Source organism: Pinus tabuliformis, chromosome 2_2 (assembly GCF_031772625.1).
Source record: "Pinus tabuliformis cultivar Carrire ecotype Pingquan chromosome 2_2, CPIR1, whole genome shotgun sequence".
Classification (NCBI taxonomy): domain Eukaryota; kingdom Viridiplantae; phylum Streptophyta; class Pinopsida; order Pinales; family Pinaceae; genus Pinus; species Pinus tabuliformis.
In genome coordinates, this window is record NC_142300.1 from 1,105,819,830 (window position 1) to 1,105,836,224 (window position 16,395).

Consider the following 16,395-nt stretch of genomic DNA (forward strand, 5'->3'; position numbering starts at 1 on the left):
GAATGAAACAACAGGCAGATCAACATCGCAGTGAAAGAAGTTTTGATGTAGGTGATTGGGTATTCCTACGGCTACAACCATATAAGCAAATGTCCCTAAAGCAAGCTAAGAAGGATAATAAATTATCACCAAAGTATTATGGTCCGTACAAGGTGTTGGAAAAGATTGGTACTATGGCATACAAATTGGAGCTTCCTGCAGCTTCTCGATTGCACCCAGTTTTCCATGTTTCATGTTTAAAGAAGGTTATAGGCGACAAGCTCCCAGTTCAAACAATATTGCCAGAACTTGACGAGGAAGGAAAAATTATATTGGAACCGGAAGCAGTCACAGAAACAAGAACTCGACAGCTACGAAATCGATCAATTTCAGAGTATCTTATCAAGTGGAAGAACTTATCCGCTGAAGATTCCACATGGGAGGATGAGAATTTTATGCAGAAGTATCCAGAACTGCTCAAGCGTTGAGGACAACACTTTTTTGAAGGAGAGGGGCATGTTGGGTCCCTATAATACTAGTGATTACCCCATTACTATTGTAGTTATACCCCTTATTTATATTGTTGTGCCCCTATTACCCCCATATTGTTATTTCTGTGCCCCTTAGAATCCCTCTATTGTTATTTTTGTGGCTTTATATTATTATTGTTAGGTCGGCTGGATTATATTGTGACTCCTTAGACTCCTATATATAGAAAGGAGGTTTTGTCATTTGTATCATCGAAGAATTGTTCATTTATGTAATGTAAAGGAGGTTGCCCCCTCGAAGAGGCTGAATTCTAAGGCGTTGATCTTTCTTTTCTATCTTTTCTTGAGCTAGTTTCATAACAAAAACAAGGCCACTACTGAAAGCTGGATCGGAGATGTAGCCCTGGAGAATAGGGTGAACTCCTTATTAAAAATTCTTGTGTCTTTATGTTTGCTTACTGTATTTCTCTGCTGTCTTTCCATTTTCTTGTCTGTGTATTAGCATTCTAATTGACCGTTGCTTCAATAACACAAAACACACACACCAGCACATGAGTCTGTAATACCTTTGTTTAAGAAATCTTTAACTGATGTCACTCACAAGGTGACTATCAGATCATAGAATCAAAGAACCCTCCTAAATTTGTAGAGCTTACTCTCAAACGACAAATCGAGCAAATGAGATAGAGTCAAGGGTGAGGGGAAAGGGAAGTTACCAAAGAGACCCTCTAAGTCATGTTGGACATTGATCTAAGCCCAAATGACATTTATCGTCAATCGTTGGACACATCAGACCACCACATGTAATGACAAGTCATTTCATCATATGCCTTGTAGGGATTTAATTTGGTTATGGGTTGAAAGTTCTAGAGCCTTCGAGCCTTGGTCAATATAATGTTAAAGCACACGAAACCATTAGTATTAAATTTTCATAATATCTCAATGAAAATGCAAGAGATGTGATGATAATACTGCCAAACCATTTACATATAACACAAAAATTATTTCAATATCAATAAGGATGATTCAACCATGATGGGAGAGGGATCTAATGGTGTGAACTTGAATATATATTTTTAAGAGTTAGATAACACCCCAATGGTTCATGGCATGGGAAATTGACTTATATGGTTAATAAACTACATTTGATGCATGCCACATAAAGAGAGTAGGACTCTCTATGTTTAAGTATAAAATTGAAATAAATCATATACAGAAAGAAAAGTACATGATTATAAGTTTATGCTCATATAAGTTTATGCTAAAAAAAGGAAGAATTATTAAAAGAAGGTGGGTTGGAGAGCAACTAGTCCCTGCCAAAGGGCATAATTGCAAGAACAAAGGCTATCAATTTCTATAGGGGTTGTTGGATGGGGAATCAAATCCATAAGAGATTGATGAATCGGGAAGCACTCACTCAACCAACCGAACAAACATGATGCAGTAGGTAGCATACTTTTGATGAAGCCTTGACACTGCAGTACCTAACTTAGCTCTTAAAAATCAAAATATTAAAGCTAAGAAGATTGTTGACATAGCCTATCTACTGTAGCAAGACAATTGGAATATAGAGACCCACTTAGAATCTAAAAATCTCTCAAGAAGTTGCCAAAATTACACCAAAACCTTTAAAACCCCAAGCATTTCCATTGTTGTGGATGTGATTTCTTTGGTATGAGGAGGAATCATGGCAATTGTTTTCACATTCTCATGGTTTCGAAGAAGAAAATAGAAGATTAATAGTGCATTAGGGGAATTTTGAGGTATAAAATGGGAATCCTAAGAAAAATGTACAACTAAAATAAACTGTATAAGAACCAATAGGATTCAAGATGATGATGTCAACCATGCGGGATGATCCACCATTTTTGAAGTAAAAATGTAAAAAGATAAAAATAATAAAATAATAAAACTACTTTTTCAACTCGTATTTCCAACTTGTCTCCTAAAGTTTTACTCAAATTTCGATCGGGATTACTCATTGGATGCAAAATTTCATTCTTCATACAAGGAGTACCCATTTTAGACCTATAAATTCCCCTAATGGCTTACGAGACAACAGACAATATAATAATTATCGATAACTCAAAAGATTTTGGAAGGAAATCTATCACTCCATTGATTTGTCTAGAGTACTCAAATGGTTAGAATCCTTTGGAAGATGAAGGAATAGGTTGTGAACACTTCTAGAGATTTAGATTTAACCTTGAGGAAATTGAATCCGCAACACATTATTTCTTTGAAAATAATTTGTTGGGGAAAAACAACTATTGTGCTTCTTATAAGGGGGTATTGAGAGACGGGTCTTTTGTGATCATCACAAGAATCAGTAAGTTGAGATGCAAGACAGAGGAATTAGAATTCCAAGAGGGTCTCAAGACTCTTTCGTTACTTTGGCTTGAAAATGTGGTGAGGTTAAGAGGTTTTTTTTGTTCCAGAGGTATAAATTTGATATAAATTTCATGTAGCCTACTGCTACAAAGGGAATTCAAACCCCAACTTGTTGTCCCACTTCTAATTTTACCCAAAGTTAACTCATATTTAAATGTATCACCATATCTTATACCAAAATTTTAAAAATATATATATATATATACATTGTAGAAATAGGATCATCAAACAAAATTGAACCATACACATTAATGAACCTTATTTTATATATTAATATTAGGATGAACTTATTTTTCTATTGGAAAGAGAGAAAATTTCATAGAGACTAACTAATCCTTATGCATTAATTGCATTCAAATAAGTTAACAAAAATTAATGGCAGCAAGAGATCGATGATATTATGTTTTTGGTAGAGATCTTTTATCTCTTCCTCCAACACCATGATTCTTCTTGTTTGTTGCAACAAAAATAGAAATCCCCAGTGGAGATCGTTTCCTTCACAACTACATTTCTACTAGTGTCTTGGGTATAAAATTGGACTCTTTTCTACTAGAGCTATTAGATTCCATTTCATTGAGCTAAAGTGATAGGGGAGAGCTATGCATAGCTCACTAAAGGTGTATCAAAAGGCTATTAGTCTATTCGATATAGAATTGGATTCTTTTTATTTGTAACTTAGCGAAATGGAAAAGTTGTGGAGACAAGCTCCATTCTTCTTTTTTCACTAGGCCATGTAAAATAAATGAAGAAAATAGTCTCAACCCCTTGGAGAAGGAAATTTGAGAAAAAAAAATAGAGTGAAAAAACAATTAATCCAATGATCTGAGTCGAGAGGGGTCTCCCTTTGTAAACAAGCATCCATAGGCTTGTTAGAGTCAGTATGAATCTTTACTAGAAGTTGAGTAGTCTTCACATCACCAACCACATCCAATGGAAAGGTACCAACCCCGATAATAAAAATGATGTCTCCAAATAAGGTGCAGTAAATACCAATAATATCATCTTTTGAATCTGTTCTCAAACTTAATTGCCTCAAATTCTGATGCAAAGAGGTCATCATCAACTACAATCATACCGACTAGATCACACATGTTATTCACTTATCTATCGGGAGCTTCACCATCATCAACAAGGTCTATTATTTGATTCATAAATTCAAAACTCACTTTGGAGTCACCATCCACATGTGTCTCGCCACTAAAGTCCCAATGCGCAACTGACCTTCCACTAGTTCCTCCAACAGTTGGAACTAGTTTAACTAAAAACAACTTGACATAAATGAATTTTATTGCTACAAATTAGCAATCACACATAATTAACTAAACTCTAACTCCTTAAACTTGAATTTATTGATTAAACTGGATGACACAAGCCATGTCACACAAGTTGAGAATTTCTTGCTCCATTTTTCAACACTCCCTCTCAGCAAGAAAGGGATTATCAACCACCCCTATCCCACATCTATGGAACTCAAACTTCCCTCTTGACAAATTGTTTTTTCAAAATTTGAGCATCTTCTTCCTCCGTGATAATATAGAGTAGCAACATTATCTGCCTCTGCACACAGTCCCGTAAATGGTGATATGAGATATATATATGCTTGAATCAAAAAGGAAATACATAATTCTCAGAGAGTTTGATGCAACTCTGATTATCATAGTAGATCACAGTTGGATCCATCATCTGACAAAATAATCCATCAATTATCTTGTTCATCCATGCCATCTCACATGATGCTTGACTTGCAGTCATGTATTCTACTTCTAGTGAGCTGAGCACCACAAATCTTTGCTTCCTATTGTATAAAGAAGTAGTTGTAAACCCAACACTAAAATTCCAACTGATGTATTCTTTTGGTCTCATGCACTTTGCCCCCAATATCCATCTCTAAAGCCACACAACTTCACTCCCTCTTCATTTCTGTACCACAGTCCAAACTGGCATTAGTGGAATTTTGAGGACTAAAATGGGTCTCCTAAGAAAAATGTACAACCAAAATGAAGTTTATAAGAACAAATAGGATTCAAGATGATGATGCCAACCATGGGGGATGGTTCACCATTTTTGGAGTAAAAGAGTAAAAAGATTAAAAAATAATAAAATAATAAAACTACTTTTTCAACTTATCTCCTTAAGGTTTTACTCAAATTTCGAGCGAGAGTACTGGTTGGATGAAAATTTTAATTTCTTATCTAAGGAGTACCCATGTTTCATGCTTTCAGTGGACCCTGCTACATGGAAAATGAGAAATACATGAAAACATGTGATTGCAATAACGATTTTCACGTATTTCGCATTTTTTGTGAAGCAGGGTTCATCAAGAGTATGCATCATGGGTACTCTTTGGATGAGGAATCAAATTTTTCATCCAACAAGTGTCCCTGCTCGAAATTTGAGTAAACCCATAGGGAGACAAGTTGAAAAAATGAGTTGAAAAAATAGTTTTTTCTTTTTTCCCGCTAAAATTTGATAATGTAATCTAATATTATTTTGTTATTTCCACTATTATTTTATAATTTCCTTAAGAGGCCCATTTTAGACCTCGAAACGCCCTAGTGGTAGTGCCTTTGAGGTATTGTAAAACATGCTTAACTGCCTTCCAAAATAATTTGGTTCGCCTAACCATATCTTGGCTTAGTTGGTTGATTTCATAGCACATATATGGTCATGTGTTCAAAAGATACTTGAGTGAACCCGCTAGCTGTTGATAAATGGTAGCATCCACTTATTCACATGAAGTGGCATCCTCCTTCCTCTAGTTGTTTTCTAGAGGTGTCTCCATAGGTTTACAACTCTCCAAGCAAAATATCTACAGTATCTCATTTTCATACTTGCCTTGAGAGGCAAACAATTGCCCATCGCCTTTCCATATTTCCAACCCGAGGAAGTAGTGCATGAGACCCATGTCCTTCATTTCAAATTCCCTTGCAAGGTCATCCTTGCAATATATGATCAGCTATGCATCACTAGTTAAAATCAAATCATCAACATATAAGACAATAATAAGAAATTTACCTTCTACCAATATGTGATAGAGGTTTGCATCCGCTTCACTTTTTGTGAATCCAAAACTAGTCAGATAAATATCGATCATGGTGTACCAAGCACAAGGTGCTTGTTTGAGACCATACAACGCTCACTTGAGTCTGCACACATGAGACTCCCTATCAAATGTCTCAAAACCTTTTGGTTGCTTGATTTACACCTCCTCCTCAATAACCCCATTCAAAAATGTTGTTTTTACATCCATTTAGTGGATCTTCCACTCTGTTGTCACTTCAGATGTAACACCCCTCCCTTGTGTACTATATTATTGTAAACGTAAGCTAATTTAAAGCTAGGTGTGATATCCTCCCTTGTGTGTTAAATTTTTGTAAACCTAACCTAAGTTTAAGCTAGGTGTGATACCCTCCTTTGTGGGTTAAACTATTCTAAACCTAAGTTGAAGAAAGCTAAGTGATATGTAATATGAAAAGCAAATTTTTTATTAAATAACTTAATAAAATAAATCACTTGGAGGGTGGAGCACCAAGAGAGAGGAAATTCTTGCCAAATCCCATGAGGAATGTGATAGAGATGAATCTTTCATGATAAAGCTTCTAGACGTGATTCTAGATAAGCTTGGATGGTTGGATATCCATCGAATGGATGGGAGATAAAGATCCATTAGACATAAAAGCATTGCGGGAGATAAAGGCAAGATTTTATGAGAAAAAGCCTCGTGGGAGATAAGGATGAGATTTTCCGGAAAAAGACCTAGGCAAATGAAAAATTCCATAAAAGTGGGATGCCGCTAATGGTAACTAAATCATGAAAGAGGGTATTAAATACCTAGTGATCGATCAATTGAGGACAATTGATCCCCGGCAAGATCTTCGGCTCGAGGGGCATCAAGAGGTTTGATCCAGGTGGATATTGGTGGCCACCTGCCAAGTCCACCTGGACCCACACCATTGTCTTTCTCAGCATTTTTAGTTTCCTTAATTGTAGCACAACTTACTATTTTAGCAGTTTTTCGGGTCCTGAACTTCCGGAGCCATTTTGAGGCCCTAAACGACGTTTTTTTGGGGAATCCGGGGGCAACATGGGTCCATGGAATGGACCGATGTTGCTCGTTCCAAAAATGATAGTGCTCAGATAGATCTTTCTAATGAGCTATTGTACGCATCAAACGGAGATGAAACGAATGGTGGGGGTGCTCCTCCCCCCAAGTGATTGTTTTAGATGGATTCACATGCGTGTAATGTCTTTTATGTTGGTCTCTTACACTTTATATCCTTATTATTTTTTTAAGTTATATAAATGTCGTGTTATATATTGGTAGGGAGAGAATTGCAGTTTATATATATGATGTTTATGGTTTTTTAAGTTAAATTAGTAGAGGAGTATAGTATGTTGAGCTGGATGGGATAGTGGATATGTATTACTTCTAACTTATGTGCTATCTAGATAATGATTCTATATTCATATTACATAAGTTATGTCGGTAGTGTCATCTGTAATTATGTCAACGGTTTCATCCTTACGTATGTTATGCTATTACATCCATAAGTAGAGTCAATGGGATAGATCTACTTACACTAACCTATTTATGGTATGTTCATAGCTATTGAATCTGAACCTAATGTTGAGCTGGATTGGATAGTGGATGTGTATTACTTTTAACTTATGTGCTATCTGGATAAAGATTCTATATTCATATTACATAAGCTATGTCGGTAGTGTCATCTGTAATTATTTTAATGGTTTCATCCTTGCGTATGTTATGCTATTACATCCATAAGTAGAGTCAATGGGATAGGTCTACTAACACTAACCTGTTTATGGTATGTTCATAGCTATTGAATCTAAACCTAGTCACCATTTTAATTTAATATAACATGCTCTAAGGTTAGGTGATTCTAGTGCATGGTTAAATTAACTACATCAGAACTAAGTTATTACATGCTAGTAGTGGAAACTACTTAACAAATGTTGTGGGTTATTACATGTTAGGTCTATTTTCCTTCCACCAATTTATATCATTATGCTTAAAGAGGATGGCTGAGTAAAGTAATGATAATGATTTCATTGAGACCATGGGGCATGCGGATCAGTTTAGAAATGTCATGTTGGTCATAAGGAATCTAAGAATATGTCGATAAGTATAGTTGTAGAAGAAATAAATGGTCATGAAATTTTAAAGGAACATCTCACTTGTGTTAAGGGGCAAATCCTTACCGAAAATAGAGTAGAAAATTTAAAATTTTAGAGCCTATGGGAGGGTTTCCCGGGTAGGCTCAGGAGGTTCGTTACAAATGGTATTAGAGCTAAGGCTCAAACACTGAGGCATATGGACCAATTCACTTTTGTAGCATTCTCATTAACAATTTTAAATTATGAAAAATCTATAATCCATAAAGGTGAAGTTTAAACTTAGAATATGGTCCATGGAGTTAAAGGAAAAAAATTGGATTCTTGAGAATGAATGTTGACATGGTTATTGAGGGGTCAAATTCCACTTATATATATAATGTTATGACCTTTATAAAACAAGAACTCAATTTTTTATTTTGTGCAAGTGAAGTTTGTAAGGATGGATTGAAATAATTTGAGTAAGCGATGACATTCTTTTCCACACCATATAAAGTATAAAGCTACTTGAAATGTCCTGCAAGCAAAGCTACTAATTAAAACATGGTTATATGATGTCCTAAGGATATGAGGTCATAATCTTTAAAACAATATCAGTTCATAATTCTTTAAAAGAAAAATTCAAGCAACAAATTGTAAACGAGTGCAACAAATTGTGAATGATTGCAACATATTGTGAAAGAGTAGTAAGTTGTTGCAATGTGTGTGTTTGATTTGTTGGTGTAGCATGATGCATGATGGTCGCATGCATCAAGGGTGAAATAAAGACCAATATTTGTATTTGAAATGTGTTCCAGAGGTGCATAGAATGCATTGGTATTTGGGAATCTATTGGAGTATAGAGCTTGTTGATTTGTTCAGTAATGATAGATTGCTGAAGGTATTGGTGATCAAGGAGAAATTGTTTTATTTTAAAATCAGAGAGGACATTCATGGCTCTAGTATGAAAAAGGATAAAAGATGAACCATTGAGTATATAGAAATTTGTATCTTGTATATTACAGGTTGTAGCCAGAGAATTGTAACATCAAGTTTTAGCTTGCCCTATGAATGCATTAAAGAGAAGTTTTGAAAATTTACTTGTTATTTATGTGTTCCATTGAGATTGTTGATGTAGATTCTTGTTATGCTTATTTATATTAATTTTTGAAGTATTTAATGGTGTCCCAATATTTTTACACAAAGTAAAAAAAAGTTTACAATTTGTAAAAATTCCTACAATATTCGTTCATCGTCACTTCTTAGTATTGTCCCGATTTCCAACAATTGGTATCAGAGTGAGGTTACTTCAAATCAGTTTAACAACTGGAATAAAGACCAAGAACCATGGAACATCAGGAAGGGGGATTTACCAACATCGAACAAATGGTTAATGGAACAAATTACGTGTTTTGGAACGTGAGGACAAATACCTACATTCAATCACTTGGAGTTGATGTGTGGGATGTTGTGGAAGAAGCATATCAAAGGCCTCCAACAGTGGTTACCAATGACCAGAAAATGGATTTCACATGAAAGGTTAAGGCAATGAATTCTCTGCTTTTTGGCCTACCTAAATTAGGGCCTATGAAGGTAATGGATTGCACATCTGCCAAATATATCTGGGACAAGATGAGAAATTACTATGAAGGATACAACAAGGTAAATAAAGATAAATCCTAGGTTAAAGGATTTATTTTGAATCTTTAATCATGCATGACAAGGAAGATATTATAAACTATTTTTTGAGAGTTGATGAAGTTGTGAACACCATAAGAGGGCTTGATGAGTAGCGAGATGAAACTATGGTAGTTAAAACAATGTTAAGATCTCTTCTTGAGAGGTTTAATCCAAAGGTGTCAACCATTGAAAAAATTTCCAATCTATGCAGTCTCAATTTAGATCAACTCCTTGGAATGCTTGTTATAGACATTTTTGTGCCTTACAGCATTGAGCATGAAATGTCCATAATCCAAGGGATCCAAAGTCCCTAAAAGAGTTGTTCCTGCCCCTAAAGGAACAAGGTCAACCAATGACAGCTTCTCCCAGAAGTTCTCCACCAAAAACAACTCAAAAACAGTCAATTCAGGATCAATTCAGAAGCTCTTCTAGCTACCTGTGTTGCAGTGCACCCTAGTACACTAGCTGGGTGCATTGCAATGCACCTAAAAGCACTACCAGGGTGCGCTGAGCGGGAAATGACAAATGGAAAACTCATTCAACGAGGTGGAAAGACCCTGGAAGCTTCCAAAATCTTCTCCAATGACACTTGCCTCAATGAATTCGACTAGTGATGAGTAAGAGGCTCTCAACCTCCAAGTGGAAGCAAGAACTGAAAGAGAGAAGCCACAAGTCAAAACATAATCTGACTCATCCTCTCTGCTTACATCTATATATGGATGTCTCACCCAGAGGTTCAGGAGGCTAGAATTTTGTACTTTGCAGAGAATTGTTGTTGGTTTGAGATTGAGATTAGTACATTGGGTGATTTATGCTTTGTTGGAGGAGAGGAAGGGATTCCTCTGCTGGGAGGTAGATGCTGGATCGGAACTCACTTGGTTATATCTCCTCTTGGACTTTCTTATTCTATCAATAAACTATTTGAGTTTCTCCTACATGTTGTATACCAATGATGTTTTGTTATGCTTACATGTTTAGGTTAATCTGATCTTGAGCTTTTTATGAATGTATATCTATATCTTCGTGTAGTTTCTCTCTCTTGTGATCTTGTAGGAATTCAGTGAAGTTGGGCCGGTGAAGGAGCAAGGAGCTGGGAGCCACTGAAGAGAGGAGTTGTTGGATCGACAGACTAGCAGAAGACACAGGTTAGTTACATCCTTTCTCCTCATTTACATCTCATAAAGAAGAATACTCAATTAGTTTACCTTGTTTGTTGCTAAGGCACTATCACACCTTAGAGTGGGATAGGGGCATTCTGAATGGATACTTTTCCCAACAACAAATTGGCGACTCAACTGGGGAACGTATCTTGTTAGTTTATTTGTGTTTCTATTGTTGTTCTTCTCATAAACTCAGGAGTGCCGAATCGAAATGAATTTTCCATTTTCAAATGAAAAGTAGAGATCTGCCACTCTAGTCCACTCACTGGGCCTGTTTTTATGATCTAAACAGCTGATCCACAAGTGCTGTAACAGCCCTTTGTGATAGATCTTAGTCCTCCTTTAAATCATCCCTCTAATTGTACCAAATTGATAGCTTATATCCGGCCAAAAACTGTAGATTAAACTGCAAACCGTGACCCAGAACCCAGAAACAATTCTCGTTTATGCTTCAGTGCAGACTCTGTGAAGAGGTTCTGCATTTCAACGCAGGTCCCGTGAAGGCTACCTACGCTGAAGTTCAGTTTCTCTGTGCTGAGGGTGCACTGATCAGCCTTTGCCTTGTGCAGCTGTGGTTCCCTGCTTCCTTTTGCTCAGTTTTATCTCTGGTTTTTGCAGCCTGTTATGAGTCAGTGTACCTATTTGAAACCCCTTTTCTTTGCCTCAATTCCACCTCAGTTGTATAAAGAAACTGTATTTGTTCTTTGTGCATTTGTTATGCATCATTTGCAGTTTCCCATTACAAAAGTAAACTAGTCATACTGTCGCCCTTAGATCTAGACCTGTCGTAAGTGTCGTTTTGATCTTAGGAGTAAGTTTGTTTGCTGTTGATAGTTGATTGCACTTTTACTTTTGTCTTTTGGTTTGAATTTATGCATTTCTAGTGTCGAAACAAGTGTTTACTTCAAAATCATTAAGTGTCGTAATCATCTTTTTCTTTTCAAAAAGAAACTTGTTTATGTTTTCACTTGAAATCGAATTCAAATTTGTACAACAGCTTTCTTTTTAGGCATCAATATTAAGAAAGCGAAAAAAAATACATGCATATGTGCATTTGCATTTTGACAGTTTGTATGTTCATTTAGGAAAAGTGCATTTACAGTGTGCTCTATGCTCTTTGAGAAAAGATTGTGTCTTTCTTTTCCCCTTGTAGCTAGGATTTTCATTGTTGAAAAGATATAAAAGCTTGCTTATCATCTTTAGACTACATTTAGGAATTGTATCATACATCTCATGGTGATCCAAAAAAGGCAAAATTCTAAGAAAGATCAACCTAAAATAAATTGAATGAACTTAACAACGCTTTGTAACTTAACGCACAACATAGAGGTCTAGGCTAGAGATGTGTTCCGGCGTCGTAAAACCTGGTGACTGTCGATCTTGCTGATGGTTGGGTGATTCCTCCTGAGAGACGATAAGCGCCAGCACAGATTATGCTCCCACGTACCGTCGAGTATATATTGGGAGACCCCTATAGGCATAAAACCTTTATCCTTAGGAAGTCGTGTCGGCCGCCCTACTGATTGCAATGCACTTAACACAGCATTCAGGAAGATTGACGCCCGTACCTTAAAAAATATTCTGCGGTTTTGCGAAAAGTTTGGCACACCCTCTACCTAGAACTCCAGAGCAGTTCCTTTTGGCCTTTTTAAGACTCTATAACGGAAAAAGTCCATCCGAGCATTTGTCACTTCGGGCTCGTTAAAACATCGAAGGCGACTAGAGTCATCTTTTGCTTTTTCTCGACTCTTTAAAATTGAAAAAGCAAGTTGTGTATAAGCGTCGTTAAAATTTATTTTAAATGGAAAATTCATACCCTTCTTCCTGCGTTGATCTTTAGGTTGAGAAAATGGAGCCTACCAACCAAGGAATTCCCCTTGGTGGAAATCCTAGTCCTTTCTCCTCTTGGGGAGATGTTGGTGCGCCCCATATGGCCACATTGTCGCTTCCAGGACTGACAATTGGCTTGCCGGCCTGGCTCTTCTCAACCAATGTCGTTCAGAACACCACTATTCCTGAACAGTCGAGTCAGCAGTTAGACCAGTCCAGCGTTACCCACCAGCCTTCTACTTCCTCTAATTCTTTCTCTCCTCCTTCCTCTTCGCTTGACGGGACTGGTAAAGATAAAAACAAAGTCCCTAAGGAGAAGAAGGAAAAGAAGAAGAAAGAGAAGAAGAAGAAGGAGCCATAAGCGACTGGGGGCAAACGAGCGTCGTCTAACGAAACTCCACACACAACAGTGACTAGGCCTAAATCGCCATGTGTCATATGCAAGGGAGACCACTTTCACAGAGATTGTCCCTGCATCCCTCGGATACTAAGGGACTGGTCTCCCCGTTTGCACAATCCGGTGGCATCAACCTCTGATAGCCATGTTGAATGCACACCGTCAACTAGCGAAAGTGAAGTCCCTAGACAAAAAGGGAGAGCTAGATCTCCCTGTAGACTGTGCTCCATAAGGTGAAGTTCATGGGGTGGTGGAACCCATGACTAAGTCTTCACAACATGAAATCCCATAAGTTAGTTAGACATATAAAACCTAGATTATGAAGATAAAAGAGATGATGAAGTATTGAGGTTGTAAGGCGAGTAATATTTATTATTGATACTTGGATTGTTTCAAACATGCAAACAAAGAGTTGTCATTTCCTTTTCCCTCTCATTGACCTTGTCCAAATAAACCCATATTTTCTTTGAGTAACCTGAGGAAATGATCTATGAGTAAAATATACTATGTGAAGTTCTTGATTTAAGTAGGAAAGTTACATGTTGGGGAAGTTGTGGCTAGTGGATTGGGATTAGGATACATATTCGAAGGTAAGAGTATAATTGAAAACAACCCTATGATTGGAGGTAGAAGGGAAAGTGTTGGGCATAAATTCCCAACATAAGGTTGAGGGAGTGCCCGAGGGCCTTCCAATGGAAGTTGAAAAGCCTAAAGCTACCATTTTTTGAAATTTGCTAATTAGTTTGCACTTCAATCCCAAGATGGAGTAGTGGGATATCATAATGGACTATAGAGTTAGTGAAATGGTGCACTCAATTGGTTGTGTAAGGTGAGGGATGTGGCATTGTGGCTCGAAAGCTTTCTAAAGTTGGCATCTAGTATAATAACTCAATCAATATTGAATGCATGATGAAATTGATTCTAGGAGAGACTTCAACCCTATCGAGTGAGGCCCCAACTCCGAGTTCACCCACTATTGAGAGTTCTAGAGTACTTTGGCCTATGGCTGGGAGGAATGTCTAAGCTTTACAACCAATTGGTGATAAAATATGTTCCCAAATATCATGTGTCTAATTCATAGATGTTGGACATTATATGTGTGAACTTATTATGTATGATCATGTAGCAGCTTGTGTAATTTATCATGCATCTGTTCTTTATCCATAATGCATAAGAGAAGTGAGATAGGAGGAAAGAGAAGAGAAGTATCCACAATGTGCAACAGTCCAGATGTTCAATACTGATGAGTGTGTAGAAGCGTAGCCTTGATCATTATTGGCTTAATAGAGATAAGGAAAAAGTTTAAAGATGGAAATTTATTTTTAAATGTACATGTAAATCTTAGAATGTATAACAATGCTTTTGGAAAAGTATTCAATTTTTTAAGCATTTTATGTATTTATATAAAAATTTGGTAATATTTACGGAAAAATATTTTTATTCTATAAACTTAATAAAGAAGGAGATATGTAGAATTGATGACCAAGTAAACCAACATATTCGTTTCATTTTGTATGAGGGGATTATGGGCTCCTTTGAAGTTGTTGCTTAAGAAATATCAGGCTGGAGCCTGTTGAGGTAGGAGCCTCTTGTCGTTTGTATCCCTCATAAAACATATGAGAGTTGGATATTCCATGCATGTTGTAGCTTGCATAAAAGTTGAGGTAGAAGTCTCCTATAGGTTGGAGCCTAAACAAAATGAAATGTAGTAAGGGTGTAGGAGCTTGCCTTTGCATCACAACAATAAAAAACACATGGTTTTCTCCCTTTATGGGTTTCCACTTATATCTAGTGTCCATATGTGTTGTTATTATGTATTTATGTGATCTTTTTGGTTTACTTATTATTTATTGTTTGCATATTAAATATGTTAGTAATTATATTTCAATATGCTAATTTATTGCTTTAGTTAATGAGCTTAAAGCAAATCAAATTAATGTCAATAAATGTACTAATTTGATTCAACGCCCATATCATTTTATTCAAATTTTCATCAATTGGTATTATAGTCGGTTCCTTATCTATAAGCCTAACATGTTGAAGGTAGATTTGGTGAAGTCATGGGTTATCAAGGTGGACATGTGCTAAGTGAAACACACTTTCATGAATGCAGAGATAAGTAAAATATGAACTGATATGTTATGGACCTGGTGTCCGGAAACTATTATGTGATGATTACTATAAAGACTCTCCCTCTGTGCAAGAGAAGCAATGGAATGCTAAGGAAAAATGTGTTATGTATAATAATGTTCATAATAAGGATCTTGATACAATAATAGATTTAAATTCTTCTAAAGAAATATGGGATAGGTTGCAGCTCATTCATGAAGGAGAGACTAGTAGTGCTAATACAGAAAAAGAGAAGAGAAAGAAGAATAAGAAAAATTTCTATAAAAAGAAAAGTGTTCAGTCAAATGGGATCTATGCTAGTGTGAATCGACTTGATTTCCAAGAAGAAAATATTGTTGAAGGACAAGCTAATCTTGGCATAGCCTTGACTAAAATAGAAAGATTGAAGAATGAAACCAAAGACTTGAATAAAGTTATGCAGATATGTGATGAGAGAGAGCATGAGTACAAGGAATAAATTGTTAATGTGAAGACACAAATTTAAGAGGCAAGGAGAATAGAAAGGATGATGAGTAGAAAGCTAAAGGAGAAAGAGGTACAATGTGAAAGATTAGAGTCTGAGATCTGTTCAACTAGAAGAGGAGGCTATCTCCATAAAGAACTCAAAAAAATGCAACCATAAAGGATAATGAGGTAGGTTTAATCATAATTAATATATGTGTACATATATTGCAATGATAGCGCATAAATAAGAGGGGGGGGAGATGTAAAAACCCTACCCAATACTTGTATTGTAAATACCATGTACATCAGAAACTTAGGGTGCTATGTCAAAACATATTAATTAGGCTAATGAGCTAAGAATCATTTTTTGGGGGCAATGCACGCATGTGTATGTTTGTGCATATGTTTTGAACCTGATGTGTTTATGTGTATATGATTTTATATGCTATGAGTCTATAGTGCCTAATTTTTGCAAATCTGTTTAACTTATGCATACTAATAAACACATAATAGTTGCAAACCGAATTAGAAAAAAATTGTATCGAGGGGACAAACTCCATAAGAAAACAAAAAAAGGCTAATATGAGTTAGAAATAATTAAAAAGGGGGGAACATGAAAATAACCTAAGTCCATAAGTGACTTTATGGGGTGCCAAATTTCAAAAAGAAAATTCATGCACATGAAAGAAGCATGTTTTCCTTGAGAGGCAGTTAGCTATGGGGAATGAGAATGGACAACCAAGGATGGCAGCACGAACTACAGGAGCCCAAAAATTGGAACCAT